This window comes from Ochotona curzoniae, unplaced genomic scaffold, assembly GCF_017591425.1.
Source record: "Ochotona curzoniae isolate NIBS_2020 unplaced genomic scaffold, NIBS_Ocur_1.0 contig_2321, whole genome shotgun sequence".
NCBI lineage: Eukaryota > Metazoa > Chordata > Mammalia > Lagomorpha > Ochotonidae > Ochotona > Ochotona curzoniae.
Genome location: NW_024465421.1, coordinates 20,145,574 through 20,167,907, shown reverse-complemented (window position 1 = coordinate 20,167,907; position 22,334 = coordinate 20,145,574).

Genomic DNA, 22,334 nt, shown 5'->3' with positions numbered 1-22,334 from the left:
ACTGCACTTACTTTCACCTCTCCTCCATCTTTAATTACTTATGATGTTGAGTATTCCCTGAAAGGAAGTATACCCTGTTTCTAACACTTCCCTAAGGATTTCACATGTATATCCATTACTTCAAATCACAAAACAATTCAGTATCTAGTACCTCATCTTTCACATTGCTAATTTGTTTATGTATGGCTACACAGAGTTTGACATCCATGTGTAGTTTTTCTAGAATCCATATTTTCATGAATTTGTTAAAGGTTTTTCATTTGTTCAGATCTCACATTTTTTGCACAAAAATAAATCTCTTAATCCAATTTTCTTTCTTTAAAAATATTTACTTATTTTTATTGGAACGTCAGATATACAAAGAGAAACAGAGACAGAGAGGAAGATCTTTCATCTGATGATTCACTCCCTAAGTGGCCGCAACGGCCGGAGCTGAGCCGATCTGAAGCCAGGAGCCTCTCCGGGTCCCCAAGGCAGGCACAGGGTTCCAAGGCTTTGGGCCGTCCTCAACTGCTTTCCCAAGCCACAAGCAGGGAGGTGGATGGGAAGCAGGACCGACAGGACACAAAGCAAAGCCCATATGGGATCCTGGCATGCTCAAGGCAAAGACTTTAGCCAGTAGGCTACCATGCCAGACCTTTAATCCCATTTTATACAACTTCAGAAAAATATATTTATTTACAAGAGTGCAAGACATGGGGGAGATAGAGAAAGAGAGTGAAAGAGAAAGAGATCTTCCACTTACTGATTCCTTCCCCAGATATATACAACATCCACAGCTAGGCCAGGCCAAATCCAGGTGGCAAAAACTCAATCTGGGTCATTTCAGTGGTTGGTAGTGGCCCAACCACTTGAACCAGTACTTGCTAGCTCCCAGGGCATTCATTAGGAGGAAGGCAGAAGGAAGAGGGAAGTTGGAACTTGGTTCCAGGCATTCCAGCATGGGTTGTGAATATGCCAGGCAGAGTTTAACCATTCTTCCCTCCGTTCAAGAAAATTGTCAAAGGTCGCATGTCAAAGGGGGTTGGAGGCTGTCATCCCCCAAGGGATCCAGACAGCAGGACTGTGACAGCGCCTGGAAGAGCATCCTGGAGCAAGTGGGTAAAACACACGTGTCTGGTCTAACAGAGACCAACCTTGCCCTCTCAGCCACTGGGGCAAGCAGGTGTGCTGGCCCAGGGGCTACACACAGTCTCTCTCTCTCTCTCTCTCTCTCTCTCTCTCTGTCTCCCTCCCTCTCTCTCTCTCTCTCTCCTTCCCTTTCTGAAGTTGAAAATCTGGATTTGGATGTGAAGCCTCTGATTTTTGAAACTTAACAGCTAATTCTTTTCTTTTATTTAAAAAACAAAAAACAAAACACACACACACACACACACACACACACAAAACCAAAAAACAAAAAGCACTCTGCTGAGCAAAAACCCTGTTCACTAAGGCTGAAACGGCCCACAGGCTATGTGCTGGTAGGCTCCGTTTTAGACAAACAAAAGTGCAGAAGGTGGCCAGACTGAGAAGAAGGACCAACTGCTAAGGAAGAGGAGAACAGAGAGAAGGAGAAATCAAGGCCGGACATTGCTTGGTTTTCCTCCCACCTTATAACTTCAAGCATAGGCTCGCTGGCACCATCACCGGGCAACGGGCTCGGGCAGGAGCGGGGTCTTGGGAAGCTGGTGCATGAATCACAAGCAGTGCCACATCCTGGCAGCAGGCGACCTTGTCAACTCTGTCCCTGGGGAGAGCAAGTGTTGTCACAACAGAACGTTGAGACCCGCAGCCCCCGGCAGGATTGGAGCTCTATTCTTTGTCAAAGCGTACGTCTGATCACTGACAGCTTTCCCCCTTTCTTCTTTTCCCTTTCGACGGGGGAACATAAGGGATGGAGCAAAAACTGGCATTGACTGATATCCCTCCCGACTTGGGGTGATTATGTGGGTTAATAATGATTATCGCTGCTATGCAATATTTGCATGATAAACTATAGACATCTGGTGGAGTGCGCCTGTGCGTGTGGTGTTTGTTAGGAAACAGAAGCAAGCTAAACGCTGATGAAATGTGAAATCTAGCCGTCCAGACTAAAAATAAAGTCGGCAGGCTTCAGGATTTCTGCACGCCAGCGACGCTGAACTGCTCGCACACACTGCCATAGTTACCGTGGAAACACTTGGCTGTGTGCAGGCAGCAGGCAGCACACAGTATGTGGGCCTGGCCCCGGGGGCGGGGGTGGCCCTTAACAGAATTCCCTATGTTTAGAAAGATTTTGCAATTAGCACTAAAGTGTACAACTCCTTTTGTCACCAGCAACCGTGCATCTATTTCTTATGGAAGTGAGTCAGCATACTTTTCAGGTGAGAGACGGTGTCTGAGCATACACATGTATATAATTCCACACTTCCAGAAAGTGTTATGTTACAGTGTATTTTTTTTCCCCTAGTCATTCAACCTTTTGGCTTTTTTCCTTTTAATTGCACAATGCACTGAAGTCTCTGAATTTGAACAAGGCAACTTGTTTTCCTGAGCCCTGCAGTGTTTTCTCCTAAAGTGTAGATTTTCCATAATGGCGGATTTCTCAGCCTCACTGGCTTCATGAGTTCCGGGCATCCTGGATGGGAAAACCTTGATCCAGTCTGTGAATGCTGTGCTGTTTCAGTGGCGTTGGAGTCACATTATTTGTATCAGGGGTCTGGAAGTGAAAACATGACTGTGATTTTTTATTTATTGATTAGTGTCTGAGCTTCTGGGATTACGATTCCGCTGGAGAGGATGCCTCTTGGTGCTTTTCCAAAGTGTTCATCTAAACGTCTTCGTTTAGATGCTCTGGTGCGTTCATGGTCTTCGGCTGCTTTCAGCAAGGGCTGCAGTCGAACACTCGCTGGTGGATGGCGTGAGCGGAAGGCCAGGCAGCACAGACATCGCAGAGAGCTTGCTGCTTTCCGTGCAGGCCAAGCCGCTGGCTGCAGCCACCCTGGGCACGCTGGCTGGCCTGAACTTGGAGCTCTTCCCCTCTGCTGGGACTGATGCATCGTGGAACTGGGAGTGCTTGGGTCCTGAAGCTCTTCAGACCTGGGGAGGGGCGTTCTTGGCCCTGCCTTTCACTCACCGCGTCCCTAAACACTTTCCTGAATTGTTCCAAGCATTTTCCTCGTCTGAAAAGCCAAGGGGCTAATATCTAGATTATCAGGCTTTTGAAAAGATTAAAACCTGGAAAGCTATGCATTGTTTGCACAACACAGGCAATAGAAGCAAAATATCTGGTAATCAAGCATTCTCACCATGCACTGTGTTGGGCAGCAAATGCGCATTTTTTTGTTTGTTTGTTTCAGTCTAGCTGTAACCCTTGGAGGTAAACAACATTACATGCAACTTGAAGTTGGGCGGGGGTGGGGGGGTGGGGTGGAATAGTAGCAGCTTAAAGAAGTCAGTAGCTCATCTAGAATGTCCAAAGCTAGTTGAGTCAGGGATTAAGCAAATAACTGACTGCATAAAGGATTCTTTCTATCCTAGTGGGCAAGTGCTGAGCACTGCTGTTAAGAAGAGAGGTGAGGATGATCACTGGGAAACATCTGTGTGATTCTTGAAGGGGCAGAGCATAACACTGGAGCATTAAAAACAGTGGAACTCCTGGGCAATTTGTTGCAAGTGCATGCTTTAGTAAACAACCAACACCTGATTATTATATCATTGACCATAATGAAGTCAGGAACCTTTGGGCCTCAGGAGGTGTTGGCATCTGCAAACATCCCAGCCATGTAGCTCCTACAATATTTAGAAGGAGGGAGAGGAAGATAGAAGAAAAGGAAGGAGAAAAATAGACAGAAAGATTAACATTTATTATTTCCCTGTCTTCTTTTATTTTTATGACTTATAAGGCTCTAAAACTTTGAGCAGTAAGTCTTAGAGAGATCTCTCTAGGATTCCAAATGAAAATCCTTAAGTGAAGAACAGCCTTCGGGGCAGCTGGCCTTAAAAGCTTGTTAGCCAGAGACGGCTAAGAAGGAGGCTTGACAAATGCAGCCAGCCTCCGAGCACACACGTGTTTGCCCAGGACCAGTGACCGCTTGGATCCGTCTTTCTAGGATGGGCAGGGCTGACAAATCTTTCCTTTGATGTCATTTGCAGTTCTGGACTAACATAAACCTGATAGTCACGCTAGCTTTGGCAAAGGTGCCCCGGTGGGCAGTGGGTGCCAATGTGGTCACTTTTTCCAATTTCAGTTTCAGAAGCTTTAGATTCAGAGGTGAAGAGGCCTCAGTGGTGGGGAAAGGCTTGTAAACTCTCCGGGGGTGTGCAACAATATTTGATTTCTTTAGAGACGGATTTCTGTCCTTTGCCAGTATGACAGCATCTAGCCACCCTCCTCCTTGTTTATCCTGTAGCAGGTTAACCCATTCTAACAGAGAAATTTCTGAAGAACTTCAATGTAAACTCTTAAAACACTCAAGCTATCTGTTCTTTTTAAGCTTTATTTTATTTATTTGTTTATCAGAAAAGCAGATTTACAGAGAGAAGGAAAGACAAAGAAAGATTTTCTATCTGCTGGTTCACATCACAACTGGCCAGAACACCTGGAGCTAAGCTTATCTGAAGCCAGGAGCCAGGAGCCTGGGGTTTCTTCCGGGTCTCCCACATGGGTCCAGGGTCCCAAGGCTTTGAATAGTCCTCTACTGTTTTTCTAGGCCACAAGCAGGCAGCTAGATGGGAAGTGGAGCGGCTGTGACACAAACTGGTACCCAAATGAGATCCTGGCACGTGCAAGGTGAGCCATTGCACCAGGCCCAAGCAGTCTGTTCTTATTGTGGTTTTGTTGTTGATTTGTAGAATTTTAAGCAAACATTTCATACCCCACTCAGCTTTCTCTAGCAAAGTTTGTCCAATATTGCCTAAGTTTTCTGCAAGGATTCCAGCTCAGATGCCTGGCACATTGTTTCCACAACATGAACTAATGAGGCTCTGCTGTTGACGCTGGTAAGCTGGTTTGTCCTTGCGCTAATCATCCCCTTGCTGGTCTCAGCTTTTTGAAGGACTGTGCCTGCTCACTCGTGGTTGTTTACGTTTGTTCTTCTCTTGCTGTGAGACTGGCATCCAATTTCACTTCCCATTAGTATCAATTTCCAGAAAAGTCCTCTCCTGTTTCCGAGGCGTGGCTTCTAATCCACTTGCAGAGTGAAATGAGGAGACAAAAGCCTATGGTAACAGTCACCGATGCAGAAGGAAAAGGATGTCAAGAGAATGTGCTGGAGGCAGAGCCCTCAGTCGGTGTGCTGCAAGTCCAGCAGAGCTGCTCCTTGACATATATTCTCAGGAAACTCTGCTTTGTTCTTTGCTGTTGTGAGTTGAATGATGGTGTCCACCCACCCAAACCCCCAATTTCATGTCAAACTGGCATCCCCAATGCCCAAATATTTACAGGCAAGGCTTCTAGGAGGTGATTAGGTCACAGTGGCTCTGCACCTGTCCAAAGAGTATGGCATTAGAGAGACCAGATTCTTGTCCTGCTCCTTCTGCCATTTAACGACTCAGCAATGGGGCAGAAACCAGTAATTGTCCTCACCAGGCACCAGTGCTGCTGCTTGATCTAGAATATTCTGTCCTCCACATGTGCAATAGATTCCTATAGCTCTTTTGTAGTTTTCTGTTCTTTATCAACACCCAGTTCACTGTCATTTGCTCCAGTGGCACCCATTCACTCCCCATGACTTTTTCTGAACAGACAAATCACAGAAAGCATCACCAACATTTTGATACATTTCAAAAGTTGCTGGTTGGGTTGCCTGCATCAATGCCAGCATCAAGACCCTGGCTCCCAAGGTGGTAATATCCTTAATAGGGAGAGAGAAAAGACATGAGCCAGGCACTGTGTTATCTTCCAGGAGATGAAAAACAGTTAAGGAAGGAGTCGTGTAGACAGCGCAAATGCTAGCCTGAGAGGAAGAAGATGTCATTCTCTCCAGTGTGCACCTGACACGCACTGAGGATGCCACTCCTCCACAGGACCCTGCTTTCCCACATCCTGCTGGAACCTCTCCTTCACCTTCTGCATCTTACACACTGGGAATCACGGTGGGTTTTCCCATCAGTTGTGATTGAAGTGAGAACTATTAGTTCACTAAGGAAGGTCATAGCTACCTCTTAGCAGCAGGAAGACAGTCCTGTGCTTGAGAAATATCAGAGGAGAAGTGGAAAAGATATAAAAGAGAGAAAGCAAAAGCCAAGGTTGCCATTGTCTGCGATGTTGCAGAGAGCAAGCCTTGGTTTCATGGGACAAGCGTTGGCAGCATTGTGACTATAGCACCAGAGGCTCTCCTTGCCTGTGTATCCTGGAAGGCTGGCATGGGATGAAAGCTGCTGTGTTACGTTCTGCTTAGGTAAGCATGAAAAGATGTAGCCATGGCTTACCTAAATTGCCTGGGAAGGACCAGTGGCCAAGAGGACACACTGTTTCTGGGTGCAGGGAGAGGTCAGCGCCTACTCAGTGGGTCCCCAAGGGACAGCTTTCCTGGCAAACCACCAGCAGAGGTCCAGTGGTCGTAGTGCTTATTTGCAATGGATTTCTTTCTGAGTCCCCAGCCTATACTACAGCAGGCAAGTGCCCTGTCCTCTCTAGGGACAAGGCCCTGTATGGAAGCAGCCATGTCTCCCAGGGCACAGGCACACGCTCTGATGGTCTCCAGAGGCAGTGCCAGCAGCTGTGTGGCCACAGGATGACAAGGAGGTCACAGCAGAGGAAGGGAGCTACTCATGCAGGAGTGCACTGGAGTGAGAAGAAGGTGGAAAAAATCTTTTGAAAATAAAGCTGCAGAGGGGTATAGGAGGGGTGGGGGGAACCCCCAGTGCCTATAAAACTATACCACATAATACAATGTAAACAACAATTAAAAAAAAGAAAGAAAATAAAGAAAATAAAGCTGCAGATCGTAATATGCAAGATTTTCTCCTACCCCAGGGGCAGGTGAGGCCTGGGTTTGAGCCTGATCCCAGTGGCCTCTTGCATTCTCGTCTTCCCTTCCCCCTGTCTCCTTCCCTCCTTCATCCTCACGTCCTATTTCCTTTCTTTGTTCGACCTCTAGTCTCCTTTTATTGTTTGTTTCTTTTCTTTTCTGATTTCATAATGTTGCTTCTTTTGCAGTTGCAGATGAGACCATCAATTCACTAATACACTGAGCCACAAGGAACTTCGCCTTTAATCCAACAGTTGATTGACTAAGGAGAAAAAGCCTGGTTGATCAAGAACTACCGACTACCGACGCAGGTGGCGCTGTCTCGGAGACATTGCTGGGCTCCGTTGCTCTCTGTGCTGTGGCTTTTCTTCCCTCTCTGCTGCCCAGTGTGAGGGTAAGACTTTCCCAGGAAGAGCAAACATGAGGAGCAGTGGTCCTAAGGTGACATAGTCCCACTATGGAGAGTGCTGCTGCCTTGGTGATGCAGCACGGAAAAGAAAAACAGCTTTACAGAATGCCTACCGAAAGATGGGAGCCCGGAACTGCAAGATGAGCAGGGAATCAGGCAAGCCAAAATCGAGCAACACTAGAGAGCAACTATGCAGTTTTCAGACAATTTCAGGGTCATGGAAGGCAAGATAGGCAGAAAATTCTTTTTTGCAGAAACGAGACTAAGCCAAGCTGGTAACCAGGCAGAGCGGGACCCTGGTGGGATGCCCCACTGAGGTCCCTGGAGCGGATGCTATTAGGACAACCTGCTCAGTGTAAATGTGCAGTACAGACCAGCTCATGAGAGCATGTCAACATGAACATTCCTGAAGCTGATGCAATCCTCTTGTGACTATGGAGGAGAATGTCCTTGCTCTCGGAAGCTGCGAGCTGGAGTTTTTTGTAGGAAAAGTGGCATTACAGCTGCAACTCATTCTCAAATCACGCAGGCAAACATGTATGTGTTAGCAGCCAGACTGGCATTCATGCACACACATATATGCACCCATATACGCAGAAGCGCACAACCATGTCAGGTTATGCAAAATCTCAGAGTGAAAAGGACTGAAAAATAGCAAAGATGTTAAAGCCTTAAAATATTAGCAATTATAAACCTCTTCGAAGAATATACCGATAACCATTGCATACGGGAACCTGCAACTTTGACTTTTTCAAAAGATTTTTTTTTCTTTTATTAAAAACTTCATCCCTTCATTCGGTTTTTTTTTTTATTCTTTTGAGATTTATTTATTTTTTACTTGAGAGAGAGGCCTACAAAGTGGATGAGAGACAGAGAGAGACTTAGGGAGGCTGGACTAGATGCCAGCCCCTGGCTGCTGTGGGCACTTGCGGGGTGGACCAGAAAGCGGGAGTGCTCGCCTGCTCTCTCCTGCTCTCTCACCCTCTGTGTATGTGTGTTTCTCATTAAATTATTACTTTTTTTAAAAAGATTTTAAAGTGGCCTCAGTGGCCAGAGCTGAGCCAATCCAAAGCCAGGAGCCAGGAGTTTCTTTCAGGGTCTCCCACGCAGATGCAGGGTCCCAAGGCTTTGGGCCGTCCTCGCCTGCTTTCCCAGGCCACAAGCAGGGAGCTGGATGGGAAGTGGAGCTGCTGGGATTAGAACCGGTCACCAGATGGGATCCTGGCACGTCCAAGGTGAGGACTTTAGCTGCTAGGCTACCACGGCTGCCCCAGACGATTACTTCTTTAAATAGAAACATTTTTTAAAAAGAAAAAGAAATAAAAAGAGCAGTTTTCCTTTCATGGTGATCAAAGAGTTTCAGAGCTTAGCTGTCTGCTTGGCTGTGTCGGCAGTGTAACAGGACTGGACCTTGGGTGCTCCCTGTGTGGGCGAGCCCGGCTCCCATGGGCGTGTACAGGCCTGCTCAAGCAAGGAAGAGTGGGTGCCTACAGGAGACCCAAGTGCTTCGCCAGCAAGGCAAGGAGGACTGAACCACACAAGTCCGGATGACTCCTCCTTCCATCAAAAGGCAAAATTGGAAATTTGCATTTTCTTCTGCTTGCCTTAAACTTCCATAAAAAAGGTTGAGCAGCACTTAATGAGCTCAAAGCAACCTTCACATCCGATTCTACAAAGCTGTTTCCACTTCTTTTTTCTGTTTAGATGAAAGACAGTGAACTCATTGGCTGATCTTAACACACACATCAATTAATTTAATTGACTTAAGAGTTGTTCTTACATAAAATGCTACTCTTTGGTTTATTTCAAAAGGCATCAATTTGTCATAAGAAAAAAAAGGCCATACAGCAGCTTTAATTTTTGCCTCTAATTCCTATAATATCTGTTTTGCTAAATGCTCAGCAACAAAAGGCTGGCTTGGGTAAGGGCTTCTTTGCCAAGATAAAAATAATCTAAAATGTAGATGTGTCTGCTGTAATCGTGGCAGTGTACGTTAATGAGCCTGAGTCAGCAACATCTTCAGATCAATCTTGCTTTTAGGCTGCTCTGTCCCATAAAGTGTATTTCCTCTGGTCAGCACTCACTCCTGCTACTTCTTCCCTTTCTCAATCAGAAATCCCAGTTGGCAAGAAAACATTTTTTTAGGGTTGAAGTTAATAATTCATTAATAAATATTGAAATTTGGAGCTTGTGCCTGGGGCCACGATGAGAGCTACTTGCCAATGATGAGGAGATGAAAATAAATAAGAGATTATCCCGCTCCAGAGAGACTTGACATTCTTTCGAGGAGGTATTGAAATGTGTATTCCAAGCTCTAAATTACATAATATCAGCAGCAAGCCATGTCACGCGGCAAGATGGTCACGGGCGCCAGGGAGCAGCTGAAAATAGAGTTGTGCAGAAGTGGGAGTGCATGTGGGGTGACAGGGAAAATCTGAGAAGACATTTCGAAAAAAGCGAGCAGGAATAACAGTTTTGCATGTGGTTAGAGCCTCTCTGAGGTTGACTGTTTGAGCTGCCTCATGTAAGCTTACTTCCTTGTACACACATCATCCGAATCTGTGTTGCTCACAGTGGGTACAGCGTGGACACTGCAAGGTGCCACCGGCTTCTTTCACTGACCATGACTGTTCAAATCCCTTACACATTTATCAACTGGATTTTTGGTTATTTGTTATTGATGTTGTATGACCCTCGTATAGGCAGAAACCTAACGTCTGCATGGTCTGTAGCTGCAAATATCTTCTCCCACCCCATGGGTTTTCTTTTATTTCATTGTTTGCTGTGCGAGGCAGAGGATTTTGACTTTGGAGGTCTTCCCACTTGCTTTTTGCCTTTTGTCATCCTTGTTTTGAGTGCGACAGTCATGGATTCATTGCCAAGACCAATGTCATGAAACTGTTCTCTGCATTTTCTTCTCTGAGTTTTACAGTGTCTTTACTTACATTTAAGCCTTGGTCCATTTTGAAATGATGTTTGCAGCCGGTTCAAGTAAAGCTCCCATGAATGTGGCGAGATGATGGAGCAGGAACTGCCCTGCTGAAGAAACTCAATAGAAGATATCTTTCTATTCTTGGGGCTCCTATGTATGCTTCTTGTCTTAGGGTTTCCCACTGTGTGTTTCTGTACTGGTCTCACCATCTCTCATTTATGTATATACACAATTCTCTTACCAGTGTGTACTTTTCCTCCAACAATTGTGCCCTGATGCCTTAGAAAATTCTCTGAAATACTTTCCCTTTTACTATGGTAATAAGCCTTCAAAGCTATAATTGAATTCAGATATTAAATACTGTAAGCACTATCATTTAGCTTCTGATGAAAATGTGCATTATTGTGTCTGAGATGACAAAAATAATAGTGAATCAAAACAACATATTTTTTTCTTCCTCCTATGAGGTCTTTGTGTGGAATAACTCAATCTCCTTTAGACTACAATCTCTGTGATGTGGGAAATAGAACCAGGGCTATTAGGTGGCGGTAAGATGCGCTTTGCAATTCTGCAGCCCTGTGGGAATGTGCTCCACTGTGGGATGGATCACATTTTGGTCTGCTCAGTAGTTCTAGAACAGGGGGGCACACGGTTGAGCACGTGGGAGACGGTCCAGGAAAGGGGCATGGGTTTGGAGTGATCTGTCCCCTCCCTCAGTCATTCAATCAGGCAGTAGTTATTGATCACCAACCCCCAGGACACTCAGTTCTGTGCTGAGGGTCTAACAATGTTCGATATTCTAACAATAGGAACTGCCTCTGCTGTGAGAGAAGGGTGTTCATTTTGGTCCAGGCACTTCATGCCCCAGTGCTAGTTTTTGATCCACGCAGTTCTGTCTGCTCTTTAAGAGTGGCCTTGGACAGGATCAGAGACCCAGCAAGAGCGATGTGGAAAGCAGCATGTTCCCCTCCATGGCTTCAGTTCAGGGGCTTCTCACTCGTCTCTGCCCAGTGCGGGTGCTGCAGACAATAGCATCCATCTGGATCTTGAAGATACATGTCTAAAAAGGATGGAAAATGTCCCACTTTTAAAATATTTAATACACAGAAAATAGCTTATGAGAGACTAGATTCTTCCCAGAAAACGCAACTTTAGAGGAAGAAGAGAGAGCTCTCTGGGGCTCCCCGTGTTCTCACCTTTCCTGTGCTAGATCTGCCCAGTTTCCATTTCACAGACGGCAAGCATCTGGGAACAGAATTGGGAGAGCCTGCTTCAGCTCTGTAGAGTCTAACTTGAGGCCCACATTCCCATCCGCCAAACTCTGGCTCCAGAACAGGGGAGAGGAGGATGACAGCGACTCCTCGCTTTGCTCTCTGTTGGGCTGGAATTGCTGAGTCGCTCCACATTCATCACAGGCAGGCTGGAGGACCGTGCTTCTCTTCCAGCCTCCACCGCCCAAAGTCTGGGGCTCTGACAAGACACCCCGGAATGCACCCCCTTCTGTAACCCCTCCTACCTCACAAGCAGAACTCTCACTTTCAGTTAAGCACGCAGTTTTCCCAACTACACATTTTTCTGTTTTTTAACCTCCCTTGCAGTTAGAGGTGACTCATGACAAAATTCTAACCAAAGGGCTCTAGGTAGATGTCTGCCTTGCAGGTTGTTTAGACAGTATATGTATCAGGGAGGAACATGTTCACTGTCTTGTTATGGACTGGGAGCTGATGGTGACGGCAGGAGCTGAGGCAGCCCTCTGGTACCACGATGTCTTTATGCCAAGGATGTTGAAGCAACGTAGATAGAAAACACCCAGGTTCCTGGGACAACAGGGCTGCTACGTTGTCTGCATTCATCTACCTCCAAACTATTGTTACATGTGACAGAAATAAGCCCATTTCCTTCCTTCCCTCTTTCCTTCTAATTCCATTTTCATTTTAAACAAGAAAAATCACTGTGTGGCTAAGTCCCAGTGGCAGACTGTGATTGAGTCCAGTGTTCACAACCTGACGTGCAAACAATCCTCCAGTCAGCTCCTGTGACGGCTGAGTCAGCTGTCGGGGGGAACTGGTGCAGCACAGGTGACTGAGCCGACTAGAGGACCACCTAGAAATGGCACAAAGAATCTGCCCAAGGGATGTGTCCGATGCATCGCGATTATTCCGGAGTGTCTAGCCAAAATGAGTAGATTTTTTTTTTCTTTTTTCCTTTTCTCCCAAGATTGAGGCAAGGCAAATTGAGAGATTAGTCCATCAGCCACTATTGATTTCCTTGAAAATGGCTGGCGTAGAACAATTACACCTCCCGACTGGTTGATATAACAAGTTGTGAGTTGAAATGAGGTGAAATAACGTGGTTAGGGGAGAGTCCCAGGGGCGCATATATTTGTAAAGCTGAATGGAGTTCATAACAGTGCTTTTAGGGAAAATCCTTTTAGAAGCTCCATCTAGAGAAAGTAGACACATAATAACTGCCTCGAATGTGCACACGCTACCAAGAAGCTTCCACTACTGGGCAGCCTCTTCACACGCTGTGGGGACATTTTCCTTTTCTTTGTAAATGTTCTGTTCTTCGATCATGAGACAGTTTATCAAATGGGAACCACGTGCTGTGGTGAAGATCAATGTGTAGAAATGTTGACTGGCTGAATGTGAAACAATAATATCAATTTGTATTCTGAGTGTGAAATTATTGCCTTACAGAGGCAAGGATTTGGCTGGGCTAACAAGGGCGGAAGCCACAGTTGGCAATCACCGGAGTTTTATGCAGTGGAAGGCGAACAAGATGAGAGGAACCTGTTCTGTTAGGACATCGCCTCTTCCTGGAAGCCTGCCCAGATGTTTGGCTCTTCTTTATCTCATCTTCCCATAGAGTTCTCCTCGGATCCTTGGGTGCACGGCTGCTGGAATGCATTCCGTTCACAGCAAGTTGCATGTATAGTTTCACGGACAATACCTACGTGCTTGCGTTATCTACTCAACTCTCCCCATGGCCATATCAAGTTCGGTCTTTGTGCCATTGTGCGAATGTTTGTAACCTCCAAATGATTTGCTCGGGGTCAAAAAACACATACCCACAAAAGGCTGAAGTCAGATTCTTCCCTACCCGACCCATGAACCGGAAAGATTGCATAAATGGAGGAAATTCAGAGGATGGATTGAAAACTTCACAAATCTGTGCGTTATCACTTGGGGAGGAGGTTTTCCCTAGGGAAACAGTAAGAAATGCTGTGTTTGTTTTGAAGATAGGAAAGAAAGATGAGATGCTATTTTACCAAAAAAGGGGGCAGGGGCGGAGAAGATTGCACTAAGACAAAAAAAAAATAGTGTCCATTGTGTATGTGTGTATGTGTTGTTTTTAATTATAGAGGGCAAGCATGAGTCCTGCTCATCCAAAGGAAAGGAAGTTCTCGAAGAAACGGACCCGTTTAGGATGAGCAGTGTGGTAGAAGGTTTCTCCAGGACCTTCATACAATTTGCATATTACCTTCTACTGGTGGCTTTGCCCGGGTGCTAAGGGGGGAAGGACGCCAGGACACTGCCTGCCTCTTCCGGCTGTCCAGGTCTCGGGAGGTCCCGGGCTACAGGGTGCTCCCTGACAGACAGTTCCTGCTCTCTGCACATTTTGGCTCCTCTCAAAACCAAGTAATGAGGAATCCAGTACAGTTTAATAGACTGCATGTGACTGAGGTGCCTGCCAATTATGCTGATGGGACTGAAGCTTTATTACACTAATAAGGTTTTCTAAATTGGACTTGGGGTTCTTGGTGATGTGAGTATTCCTGAGAGAAGTCACCCAAATGTGCAAAACGAGTTTACCTCAGGATAAATGCTCACCTTGGATGAACTGAAGTAGAGCTTTGGAGCCGGGAGCGGGGTGGGCGATGTGGGTTCCCGCTGAAGTTTACCGCTTGGCTGTTATTTGACCCCGGGTACAATTCACCCTTGAGCATCGTTGCATTGCCCTGTGTGCAAACTGTAATTCCCACCCACCTGCAAAGACGAGGCTGGTCATCAAATTGATGGAAACAGCCCATTTGCCATTTTGTGTGAAATATCTCCTGATTTTTAATTTTAGACAAGGTTCCTAGGTCATGTTACATACTCAGCAATACAACATGTGGCTGTGTTATTACAAATGTCTTAGAGTCTTAGAGAGCTTTGCAGGCAAACAAACTTACATTTGAATCTTTTCTGTAAAACGGACACATACTTTGTTATCACGCTTAACTTTGGCTTCTCAATTCAACGAAGAATAATAGAATAACTGAAGTATTTATGTCTTGTGACATTGTGGTGGCAAATAAACTAACCAGCAGTGTTTAGCAAACTGCCTGGCAGAGGAAAGGAAATCCTGTCTCAGGTAGGACTTGGTATTATTCATGCATAATTTTCAGTTAACTTCGAAAAACATTGATGGCGCATGTTTTCCAACTTGAAATTGTCCAAACACACAAACATGTCGACCCTAGGGCTGTGTTATTCTTGACATTATATGTAATTGACGGTAACCAGATGCTTTTAGAAATCATCACATTAGTTTCAGAAAAATTTTCACGTGATATTTTCACGTAAGGATTATTCTGGAGTTCAGATGAACTTCTTTCATAACTGGGTCCAGTAGCACAAATGTCACTTGTCTCTATCCTCCATGTGTGAAGTGAGGTGTGTAGTGGGCTGTTTCATATTCGAATAGCAAACATAGGAAAGACTGACATCCCCCCCCCCGCAAGGTCCATTATTTAAGCTGTGTGCATCAGCTGGAGCAGCTGTCCCTGGCTGCGTTGCTAAGAGCCTTGGCCACCCATCTCTAACTTGTCATGAAGTTCATGAATTCTGCATGTGCCAGTCCTAAAACAACAAGATACTCTGTCCTTGTGACATTTAAGCCGCTATTTTAGAAATTTCCTCTGATTCCACGCCTTTTGAAAGTCGGAGTTAGGCAGGCGATGGAAGTCTACCATTAGTGGGCATACCTCTGAGACACTGCAAATTCATTTCCAATCTAGTCACTAAAGCAAATCGTACTTTTTTAGTATTCCAGTGCATATGAAAATTATGGACACACCATCCTGCAGTCTATTAAGTGTGCAAGAGCATTTTTTTACTAGAAAAGTTAAGAACATAGCTTAATTAAAAATACTTTATTGCTAGAAAATGCTAATAATCATGTGAGTTGTTGGAAAAATGTGACTGCCTGGCTTGCTAAGTGCAACCTTCCTTCCATTGCTAAAAAACCAACCAACCATCAAAACAAACAAAAAACCCACCTCAGTATTTATGATAAAGTGAAACACTAAAATGCCATAGCACAAATGTACCTGAAATATTTAACTTATTTTTTCTTGGGAAGAACTGAACAATTTTAGCACAGCCTGGAGAATGTTCATGTTTTCGACAAATACATCATAGTCATAGAACATGCACAGAGAAGTCTTCCCAATAACTGGGATTTAAGGAACTGTACGGAGCCTCTGTGTCTAAGGTGACTAAAGTTGTATAAATGAGCAAAGCTCAGTGTGAGGAGCATCGCATGAGCAGGTAGTGAATTGCTGAATAAGCCAGCCGGAGCTATGGGAGGAGTATCAAAGAAAGGCTCGGGGCAGGGAGTACCCCTGATCTGGCTCCCATCTGTGCAGCCTCTGGTGCATCCCTAACGCAAACGAATCTGTTTCTTGACCAAGAAGAGCCCTTCTGGATGGGTCAAGGAGAATTTTTTAGAGGAAGAAAAAAAGAGAGAAAATTTTAAAAAGTAAAAGGAAGCAAGAACTTGTTTACCCAGGGTCCGTGTTCCAGGGAGAAGAGATTGAGCTGCCAATAATTGAGCCGAGCTCTCTGATGATATAGATTAAACCAGAAGGGCCAACAGTAAACACGATGAACTTCAAAAGAGCAGCATCTCCACTCTCTGGGGACCTCCATTAACGAGTCACCAGATAGGCAATTACTGTACAGTTCTTGTAATGACCAGGATCAAACACGAGCATTCCGCACAGTAGGCAGTCGGAAAGCAGGCAGACAAAAAACTGTGAAAATAGGCCATTAAATCTTAATTATTCTTCAAAGGAAAACAAGCACGACCAGGGGGTAGAGAAGGAAGGAGAGTTCTCAGGCTCACCAATGCCTGGGGCTCGGGCCAGTAGTACAGCTACTGTTTCAACCGGGGTGTTTACTCAAAACCAAATGTCTCACTCTGATTTCAGAGTTGGCTGGGTGATTTCGGTTTACATAAGCATCCCAGTTTCTCAGACCCTATCTAAGAAGTTTCTGTTGGACCATGAAGGCCATAGTCCCAGAACTAATTCGGAACATAACGTCTAAATAAAAACAAACGGCGCTTTCATTGTTCAAAGCAAACACTTCATCTCCCAAAGTTGATCACTGAGGACCCTTGATTTCAGAATACACTCTTTGCACGTGCAAAATCAATATCCTTTGTTCTGCAATTCACAAGCATCAAGCGTCACATTTGTCATGTGTCGTTTCCCTGAGGCAAACATCTAAGATGTCCTTCCTTGGTACATGGAAGTCATTGGGTCCCAAACTCAATATGTGGTCCTGGTTAAGAGAAAAATTGAGAGAACTTAAAAGCTATTGATTTTGAATGCTGACTGCGAGCATCACTTATGTCTCTGTGTGGTGTCGTAAGACAAGTTGGAAGGTTGTAGAGTGCATAAATTAGGGATCTATTTTTGAAGTATTTAGCACTGTGGCGTTAAATATTATGTATCAACCAAGGTATGGTGTGGCGGGTTTGCGGGCTAATCTTCCACTTGCTCACCCTGGAATCCCATATAGGTGCTGATTCTAGTTCTGGATGCTCCTCTTCCCATCCAGCTCCTTGCTTCTGGCCAGAGAAAGCGGCAAAGACCTTGGGACACTGCACCAATCTGGGAGACTGGGAAGAAGTTGGCTCCCAGTTTTGAACCAGCTCAGCTCTGGCCATTGTGGCCGCATAGGGAGAGAACCAGCAGATAGAGACTTCTCTGTGTTTCTTCTTTTCTCTGCAAAATCTGCATTTCCAATATAAGTAAGTAAATCTTTAAAAAAAATATTCTGTATCAAAGAGCATGGTATGGGACTCACTGTAAATACAGTATGAAAGACAAATGAGGAGACTTGAAAATTAAAAGAAAAATGGAATTAAAAGATAAATTTATTTTTGTGCAAAAGAGTTTGAAATTCAAGGGATTTTCATAAGGTTCATGGAAAATGCATAATTTTAAATCTACTAGGCTTGAATTTCAAAAACATTTTTACCAAAATGAATATACCCTTTTATTCTATTTATTCTATTTTCTATGGACATTTTGAAGGACTCCTTTGTATAATTTTTAATTTTCTAGAAGCCACACTAAAAAAAAAAAGGAGAAAAGAAACATTTTAAATTAATCTTGATCATATGTTTTACTGAACTCAATATATGCAAATATTATCATTTCAATACAAGAATAATTAATAAGCTCTTTTATATTCTTGGGAGCTGTGGAAAGATGTCTGAAACTCAGCCCGTGTCTTGCAATTCACGCTCATCTTAGCTTGAACTACCCGCATTTCAAGGGCACATGGGCTGGTGGTTTTCCTATCGAACTATGCAGGGCTGTGTCTCCAGCCCCATGTTGGGGCGTTTCCACACTGAGATGCAGGATACACACTGCACAGGTGTAACTGCAGCTATGGGTCTCTGTCAGCACAGCAAAGCGGACCAGCCTTCAAAGCTGCACCCCTTGATGAAGACTGCAACTTTGGACATACCAAGAGCTGTACCAAGTGCATTCCGTCCACTGACGAATTTGAACTTGAGACAAAGGTAAAGGAGCCAAGTCTGCTTCCTTCTTTCCAATCAGAAACACTCTATGGGAGAAGAGGATCAAGACAAGGCCACTGCATCTGGGACCTTCGGGTCCATGAGAACCACCCCAGTGCTTATGGAAGACACAGACTCCCAGCCCAGGCTGGGGAGCTTGGCTCCTATTGGAAAGTTTTCTAACAGGTCACCTCAAAACTCATTGCAGTAGGGACCAGTTGAGTCTTGGGATATTGCACAAGGACACATGCAACCCCCACCACCCTCTCCTGAGATCCCAGCATGTTACCACCAACATCTCTCCTATTTGGAGCACAGGTGGGGAGAAGGAAAAAGGAAGCCATTTCTCACCTGCGTCTCTGATTGGAACAGTTAGTCCTTTCTTTGCAATGTGGAAAACAGGCAGGAGTTTTGAAAGTCCCAGATTCCTCTCAACAGCATTTCTTTCCCAGTTCCTTGCTTCTCCTCAGACCCCTTCCCCATTCTGGCATCCTTATAGTATCAAGGAACAGGATCCCTGCCCAATCAGAGGTATGACAGACTGCTCCAAAGTGAAGTCCCTGAAAAACCGGACATGCAAGAGCCTTGAAGGTCAAGGGTGGCCGTGGAAGCTTTCTTTTCCTCCTTACCACTCCAGCACCTTGCTGTCTAACGTGTGTAAGAACATGAGGTCTCATTCTTCCAATGGTTCACATCTCCCTGGGTTATTCTCTAGCCTAACCAAAGAGTGTCTAGTGAGAAAATTAAATATTCAAGTATTGGTAATTCTATTGCTGTGATCAATAGAAAAACCTTGAATTTCACAGTACCTCCTCGCTTGCAAATGATTTGTAATCGCTCATTTTCATGTGAGTGACTGTGGTATATGCAGATTTGAATCAATCCATATTTATTTTATGTGAGACACACACACAAATACAGTAAGAGAGAGAGATTGAAAGAGAGAGATTGAGAATCTTCCATCTGTCAGTCACTCTCAAATGTTCCCAACAGGTGGGGCTGGGTTAGGCTGGAGCAGGTACTGAAAGTGCGGTTTTTAAATGGGTAAGAGTTCTCAAATGGGTGAAAGAAACCTAGTGACTTGAGCCGTTACCTGTTGTCTACTGAATGCCCCCACAGCAGGAAGCTAGAATCAGATGTGGGGTTAGGACACAAGCAGGGCATTCCAATCCCGGACGTGGATATTCCAAGACACATCTCAACCGTCTGCCAGACACACACTGTCTTAATTTGCTTTCACAGACTTCTCCAGCTTTTAGGAAATATCTCCCAGTAGACTCGTCCTTCCGACCTTTGAAACATTCCTCGTGTGGTTAGAAAGAGTGGGGATTAGCACTGTGTTATGGACAAAGACACTGATGCTTAAGTGATAAATGAGGAGTCATGGGATTATTTGGGTGTCACAGCCAAGGCAAGACTGTTGGTCTGCTTCCCTCTTGCTTAGCTTTCCTCTCCCTGCTGCCTCGCACTCCATCATAGGGGATTAGACTGACACTTACGGCCACCTTCTCTGCTCCCTCTTCCATTTCTAGGCTTTGTCTGAAATGATGCTCTTCGGGAGACACAGAAACGTCAATAATGAGTGACAGCGAGAACAGTTCCTGCAGTCAGCATGTCTCAAATCTATCCGCAGAAAAAGCTCAGAACCAGGAGGTGCTTTGCTTTTTAGAACTCTAGCTGCCCCACTGGACAAGAAAGGGGACTGCTTTCAATTACGCTATGACATGGGCTCCAAAGGAAACTGGCTCCTTTCTTTCTCTTTCAACCCAACTTCACTGACATCAAACCCTGAGGGGTTTGGGGCTGGGCCTGTGAAGGAGTCTGTAGGAAAACCTGTCTAAGACATGGGAAAGGCATGTCTTGTGAGGGCGCTTGTTCCAGTGCCTGCTCAGATGCAAGGGATCAGAGAAGCAAGAGGCATATCCTAAAGGAAGCAGCAAGCTACCCGCCTATACCTGTGCTTTAGAGTTCACTGTCGGGACCATGCTGGCATCACAGAACAATCCCATAGCTGGATCTGAGCTTACACAGTCTCCTCTCACGTTTTATGACAAGTCCAAGATCCTCTGCTCTCCAGCTCACTTATTCCACATTCGGTCAAATAAAGCAAACTTAACTACCAAGAGCCTAGGTGGAAGCTGAGTAATTGCTGGCTGCCTCATGTCGGACAAGCAGGGAGTGAGCCGCCATCCATGTTGCGTCTCATAGCCAGGTCTAATTGTATCACTTGTCAAATGTGAACGCTGAAACTCTGAAATGGAAGAAGAGGCTTATTATTTTGGCTTTTTAAAGATTTATTTAGTTTTATCTGGGGAAAAAAAGACGGAATTACAGAGAGAAAAATCTTCCATCCGCTAGTTCACACCCTCCATGGCTGCAATGACCAGAGCTGAGTCCCTCTCCGGCTCCTGCCCACTTTTGCTCACGACTCCCAGCCTATCGGCTTTTGGCTGACAGCTGAGTTTAGACTTAGCAGGCTTTGTTCTTGAAAACCCTTAGTTTCTGCCTGTGGCACCCTTACCTTCTTACTAAGTGGACTTTTCTGAAAGAGTGAAACCACAGCTTGCAAGAACGGCAGCTCGCATTCCTCAATGGGAAGGTGGGTTACGGAAAGCTCACCCTCCCTGTCAGGTTGGTTTTTTTCCCAGAGAGGACGAAGTGAGCACTGTGCCCCCGAGTATACAACAAACTGTCGTTTTACAGAGGAGTTGACCATGGAAAACAGAACCGCTCCGGGTTTTCCTCTAAGTTAAAATTGTTCTTGCGAAATTGCCTTATCCTCAACTCAAGCTGCATACAGTTCACTGTGATAACCACAGTGAATAAATACAGCTACAGAAAAAACGGGACCAAAGCCTGTGTAGTTTAACACTATCTGATAGGCCACTCCAGACGACAAAACACAAGAAGAATTAAACACATGACAAAGAAATGACGGAGCATAATGGACAGCAGGTGGCACCCACTCCAGGTGCCAAGGCACACTCACCATCAGACACCTGATGGGGAGTATTAGGGAGGCAAAGAACGCTGCTTCCAACCCTACCTCCTTGTGCACGCACTAGCCTTTTATCTGCAAACCTGCAGGTATCCCTTGTGCCACTTGGTAATGAATGCTCTGCTCGGTGAAAAGAAGGCCAGAGAGCCTTGCACCCACAGAGTTTGCAAAGAGATCAACAGAGAATAGAGGAATACAGAGCAGGTGGGAGCAGGGCCTTTGCGTTTCTCTTCAGCCCTAAGTGAGTTTGAAAGCTGAAACTGGGAAGCGGCCAAAGGAACCTGCTTCTGCACGGATAAGTGTAAGAACCCTGTGACTCAATGGACAACAAGGTCAATGGCATTGGTTCAGTCACTGCTGGCTACGCACGCACACGCAGCCTAAATGGTGAATGCAAATGTGACTTCATTTTCCTATTTTTCAAAACTGAGAAGTATGTTGGAGAGGAAGTAGACAAAGGGAATCTGATGCGTGCTAGTGATGGGTACCCTGAAGAGCCACAGGGACATAACAGGGCTGTTCTGGCCACGGTGGGAGTACATGCTGGAGAGGGAGACGTAGGTCTATGCTCTGCCATTGACAAATCAAGGTCGAGTTTATCATTTATTTATCCACTTTATTTGACTATGTATCCTGGAATGGAAACCCCTTTAAGACAACGATTAGCAGAAGGGTTCAGTTTGGAATCAAAGGCTACGTTTATCTCAGTGCAGGAAGTTTGAAATCCATAGGGTTTTTTGATCGATAATATACATTCCCATGAACTTTTGAAACATCACTTGTACCAGTTTCAAATATAGTTTGGCACCAAATCAAACTGGCTGTTAATTCCATTTTCCACAAACCTTTTGAAGTTTCCTCACATTGATACACAGCCGTGATGGCTTATTCTGCACTGTCTAGAATTCCTTCTACGCTCGAAGAGCAGGTGGAATATTGACAGTACACTCTCCACGGCCCATAAAGCTTCAGATATTTGCTATTCGGCCTTCATGAAAGCAGTTTGTCAATCTCTGTTCTATTCCATCATCATATTTGGATCGGTTTGTAAATTTGCTTCAAAAAATGTTTATTGGCTATGAAAAGACAGGGTTCTGAGGCATCTTTTGAGTATGCTGTGGCTTTCTCATTAATTATCGCAACAAATAAAATCTTGGATGTGCAATTCATTCTGTGTTTGCACATCAGCCATGATTTTACCTTTATTTAGAAACGTGTCCTTTAAGACTTGTGTTTCATACACACACAGCTGAACTC